Raw genomic sequence first — 5,855 nt, forward strand, 5'->3', positions numbered from 1 at the left:
TCTGAGAGACCCCAGCTGTCTCCGCATCACAGGAGCCTAACAGCCCCCAACTCTCTCCCCATCACAGGAATGTCACAACACCCATTGTCTCCACATCACAGGTATGTGACAACCACTAGCTGTCTCTGCATCATAGGTATGTGTGAGCCCCCAGCTCTCTCCCTATCACAGGTGGGTGACAGCTCCCAGCTGTCTCCCCATCACATGTGAGTGACATCTCCCAGCTCTCTCTCCATCACAGGTAGTTGACAGCCACCAGGTGTCACCGCATCACAGTTGCCTAACAGACCCCAAATCTCTCCCCATCACAGGTGTGTGACCCACCCCAGCTATATCCATATCACAGGTGCGTGACAGCCCCAACTCTCTCCCCATCACAGGTGATTGACAGCCCCCATCTCTCTCCTCATTACAGGTGAGTGACAGCCCCCAGCTCTCTCCCCATCACAGGTATGTGACAGTCCCCATCTCTCTCCCCATCAAAGGTGTGTGACAGTGCCCAGATCTCTCCACATCATAGGTGAGTGATAGACCCCAGCCTTCTCCCAATCACAGGTATGTGACAACGCCGTGCCATCTCCTCATCATAGATGCCTGACAGCACCCAACTTTCTCCCAATCACAGGTATGTGTTAGACTTTAGCTGTCTCCACATCACAGGTATGTGCAAGACACCAGGTTTCTCCGCATCACAGGTGCCTGACAGCCCCTAGCTCTCTCCACATCTCACATATGTTACAGTTCCCAGCTGTCTCCACAGCACAGGTATGTAACAGCCACCAGATGTCTACGCATCACAGGTATGTGACAACCCCCAGCTCTCTCCCCATCACAGGTGTGGGACAGTCCCTGGCTCCCTCCCCATCATATGTATGTGACAGCCGAGAGTTGTCTCACCATCACAGGTATGTGACAGCACCCAGGTATCTCCCCACTACTAGTATGTGATAGCCCCCATCCTTCCCCACATCACAGGTATGTGAACTACCCCAAGCTCTCTCCCCATCACAGGTGTGTGACCGTCCCCAGCTGTCTCCATATCACAGCTGAGTGACAGCCCTCATCTCTCTCCCCATCACAGGTGAGTGACAACCCCCAGCTCTCTACTCATCACAGGTGTGTGAAGCCCCCAGCTCTCTCCCAATCACAGGTGAGTGACAGCCCCCAGCTCTCTCCCCATCACAGGTATGTGACAGCACCCAGCTTTCTACGCACCACAGGTGCCTGACAGCCCCCAACTCTCTCTCCATCACAGGTATGTGACAGCCCCCAGCCGTCTCCACATCACAGGTATGTGACAGTTCCCAGCTGTCTCCCCATCTCAGGTATGTGAGAGCCCCCACCTGTCTTCCAATCACAGGTATGTGACAGCCGCCAGCTGTCTCCCAATCACAGGTGTGTGACAGCCCCCAGCTCTCTCCCAATCACAGGTGTTTGACTGTTTCCATATCTCTACCCAACACAGGTGTTGACAGCCCCCATGTCTCTCCCCATTACTGGTGCGTGACAGCCCCCAACTCTCCCCCCATCACAGGTATGTGACAGCCCCCAGCTGTCTCCACATCTCAGGTATGTGATAGCCCCCAGCTCTCTCCCCATTACAGGTATATGATAGGCCCCAGCTGTCTCCACATTACAGGTATGTGAGAACGCCAAGCTCTTTCCCCATCACAGGTGTGTGACCTTCCCCAGCTGTCTCCATATCACAGGTGCGTGACTGCCCCCAGCTCTCTCCCTATCACAGATAGGTGCCAGCCCCCAGCTCTCTCCCAATCACAGGTGATTGACAGCCCCCATCATTCTCTCCATCAAAAGTGAGTGACAGCCCCCAGCTCTCTCCCCATCATAGGTGAGTGACGGCCCCCACCTGTCTCCCCATCACAGGTATGTGACAGCCCTCAGCTCTCTCCGTATCACAGGTGCCTGACAGCCCCCAACTCTGACCCCATCATGACTATGTCACAGCCTCCAGCTGTCTGCACATAACAGGTATGTGACAGACACCAGCTATCTCTGCATTACAGGTATGCGACAGCCCCCAACTCTCTCCCCATCACAGGTGTTTGACAGTCCCCATCCCTCTCCCCATCACAGGTGTGTGACAGCCCCCAGCTCTCTGCCCATCACAGGAGCCTGACAGCCCCCACCTCTCTCCTCATCACAGTTATGTGACAGCCCCCAGCTTTTTCTGCATCACAGGTGCCTGACAGCCCTCAACTCTCTCCCCTTCACAGGTATGTGACAGCCCCCACCTATCTCCCCATCACACGTATGTGTCAGCCCCCAACTGTCTCCACTTCACAGGTATCTGAAAGACACCAGCTGTCTCCGCATCACAGGTATGTGACAGCCCCCAGGTCTCTCCCCATCACAGGTGTTTGACAGTCCCCATCTCTGTCCCCATCACAGGTGTGTGAAAACCCCCAGCTCTCTCCCCATTACAGGTGAGTGACAGCCCCCAACACTCTCCCCATCACAGGGGTATGAGAGCCCCCAGGTCTCTCCCCATGACAGGGGAGTGACAGCCCCCTGCTCTCTCCCCATCACACGTATCTGACAGCCCCCCGCTGTCTCCACATCACAGGTATGAAACAGCCACCAGCTCTCTCAGCATCACAGGTATGTGACAGACCCCAGCACTCTCCAAATCATAGGTGTTTGCCAGTTCCCAGCTCTCTCCCCATCACAGCTGTGTGACAGCCCCCAGCTCTCTCCCCATCACAGGTGTGTGACTGCCCCCAGCTATCTCCGCATCACAGGTGCCTGATAGCCCCCAAGACTTTCTCCATCACAGGTAAGTGACAGCCCAAAGCTGTCTCGCTATCACAGGTATGTGACAGCCACCAGCTGTCTCCACATCCCAGGTATGTGACAGCTGCCAGCTCTCTCCCCATCACAGGTGTGTGACACCCCCAGCTCTATCCCCATCACAGTTGAGTGACAGCTCCCATCTCTCTCCCCATCTCATGTATATGAGAGCCCCCAGCTGTCTCCGCATCACAGGTGAACGACAGCCGCCAACTCTCTCCCAATCACAGGTATATGAAAGCCCCCAGCTCTCTCCACATCACAAGTGTTTAACGGTCCCCAGCTCTCTCCCCATCACAGGTGAGTGAAAGCCCCCCAGCTCTCTCCCCATCTCAGGTATGTGACAGCCCCCAGCGGTCTCCGCATCACAGGTGCCCGACAGCCCCCAAATCTCTCCCTATCACAGGTATGTTAGAGCCACCAGCTGTCTCCGCATCACAGGTATGTGACAGCCCCCAGCTCTCTCCCCCTCAGAGGTGTTTGACAGTCCCCATCACTCTCCCCATCACAGGTGTATGACAGCCCCCAGCTCTCTCCCCATCACAGGTGAGTGACAGCCTCCAGCTCTCTCCCAATTACAGGTGAGTGACAGCCCCCAGCTCTCTCCCCCTCACAGGTGTTTGACAGTCCCCATCACTCTCCCCATCACAGGTGTATCACAGCCCCCAGCTCTCTCCCCATCACAGTTGTGTGACAGCCCCCAACTCTATTCCCATCACAGATATGTGACACCCCTCAACTCTCTCCCCATCACAGGTGTGTGACAGCCCCCAGTTGTCTCAGCATTACAGGTATGTGACAGTCCCCATCTCTCTCACCATAACAGGTGTGTGACAGCCCCCAGCTCTCTCCCCATCACAGGTGAGTGACAGACCCCAGCGCTCTCCCTATCTCAGATACGTGACAGCCCGCAGGTGTCTCCACATCAAAGGTGCCTGACAGCCCCTAGCTCTCTCCACATCTCACATATGTTACAGTCCCCAGCTGTCTCCACAGCACAGGTATGTAACAGCCACCAGATGTCTACGCATCACAGGTATGTGACAACCCCCAGCTCTATCCCCAACACAGGTGTGGGACAGCCCCCGGCTCTCTCTCCATCATATGTATGTGACAGCCGCGAGCTGTCTCACCATCACAGGTATGTGACAGCACCCAGGTATCTCCCCATTACTAGTATGTGATAGCCCCCATCCTTCCGCACATCACAGGTATGTGAACTACCCCAAGCTCTCTCCCCATCACAGGTGTGTGACCGTCCCCAGCTGTCTCCATATCACAGCTGAGTGACAGCCCTCATCTCTCTCCCCAACACAGGTGAGTGACAGGCCCCAGCTCTCTCCCCATCACAGGTATGTGACATCCCCCAGCTGTCTCCGCACTACAGGTGCCTGACAGCCCCCAACTCTCTCCCCATCACAGGTATGTGACAGCCCCCAGCCGTCTCCACATCACAGGTATGTGACAGTTCCCAGCTGTCTCCCCATCTCAGGTATGTGAGAGCCCCCAGCTGTCTTCCAATCACAGGTATGTGACAGCCCCCACCTGTCTCCCAATCACAGGTGTGTGACAGCCCCCAGCTCTCTCCCAATCACAGGTGTTTGACTGTTTCCATATCTCTCCCCATCACAGATGTTGACAGCCCCCAGGTCTCTCCCCATTACTGGTGCATGACAGCCCCCAACTCTCCCCCCATCACAGGTATGTGACAGCCCCCAGCTGTCTCCACATCTCAGGTATGTGATAGCCCCCAGCTCTCTCCCCATTACAGGTATATGATAGGCCCCAGCTGTCTCCACATTACAGGTATGTGAGAACGCCAAGCTCTTTCCCCATCACAGGTGTGTGACCTTCCCCAGCAGTCTCCATATCACAGGTGCGTGACTGCCCCCAGCTCTAACCCTATCACAGATAGGTGCCAGACCCCAACTCTCTCCCAATCACAGGTGATTGACAGCCCCCATCTTTCTCCCCATCAAAAGTGAGTGACAGCCCCCAGCTCTCTCCCCATCATAGGTGAGTGACGGCCCCCAGCTGTCTCCCCATCAAAGGTATGTGACAGCCCTCAGCTCTCTCCGCATCACAGGTGCCTGACAGCCCCCAATTCTGACCCCATCATGACTATGTCACAGCCTCCAGCTGTCTGCACATAACAGGTATGTGACAGCCCCCAGCTCTCTCCCCATCACAGGTGTTTGACAGCCCCCATCTCTCTCCCCAACACACGTGTGTGAATGTACCCAGCGCTCTCCTCATCACAGGTATATAACAGCCCCCATCTCTCTCCCCATCACAGGTGACAGCCCACAGCTATCTCCCGATCACTGGTATGTGACAGCCCACAGCTGTCTCCGCATCACAGGTGATAGACAAACCCTATCTCTCCTCCCATCACAGGTGAGTAACAGCCCCCAGCTCTTTCCCCATCACAGGTATGTGACAGCCCCCAGCTCTCTCCATATCATAGGTGTTTGACAGTCCCCATCTCTCTCCCCATCACAGGTGAGTGGCAGCCCCCAGCTCTCTCCCCATGATAGATATGTGACAACCCACGCTGTCTCCGCCTCACAGGTGCGTGACAGCCCCCAACTGTCTCCCCATTATAGGTATGTGTTAGACCCCAGCTGTCTCCACATCACAGGTATGTGACAAGCCCGAGGTCTCTCCCCATCACAGGTGTGTGCCGTCCCCAGCTCTCCCCATATCACAGGTGCGTGACAACGCCAAACTCTCTCCTCTTCATAGGTGGGTGACAGCCCCCAGCTCTCTCCCCATCACAGGTGAGAGACAGCCCCCATCTCTCTCCCCATTAAGGGTGAGTGACAGCCGCAAGCCCTCTCCACATCACAGGTATCTGAGAGCCCACAGCTGTCTCTGCATCACAGGAGACTGACAGATCCGAACTCTCTCCCCATCACAGGTATGTGACAGACCCCAGGTCTCTCCCCATCACAGGTGTTTGACAATCCCCATCTCCTTCGCCATCACAGGTGCCCGACAGCCCCCAAATCTCTCCCTATCACAGGTATGTTAGAGCCACCAGCTGT

The sequence above is a fragment of the Balaenoptera physalus genome (genome assembly GCF_965194825.1).
Source record: "Balaenoptera physalus genome assembly, contig: HAP1_SCAFFOLD_375, whole genome shotgun sequence".
NCBI classification, from domain to species: domain Eukaryota; kingdom Metazoa; phylum Chordata; class Mammalia; order Artiodactyla; family Balaenopteridae; genus Balaenoptera; species Balaenoptera physalus.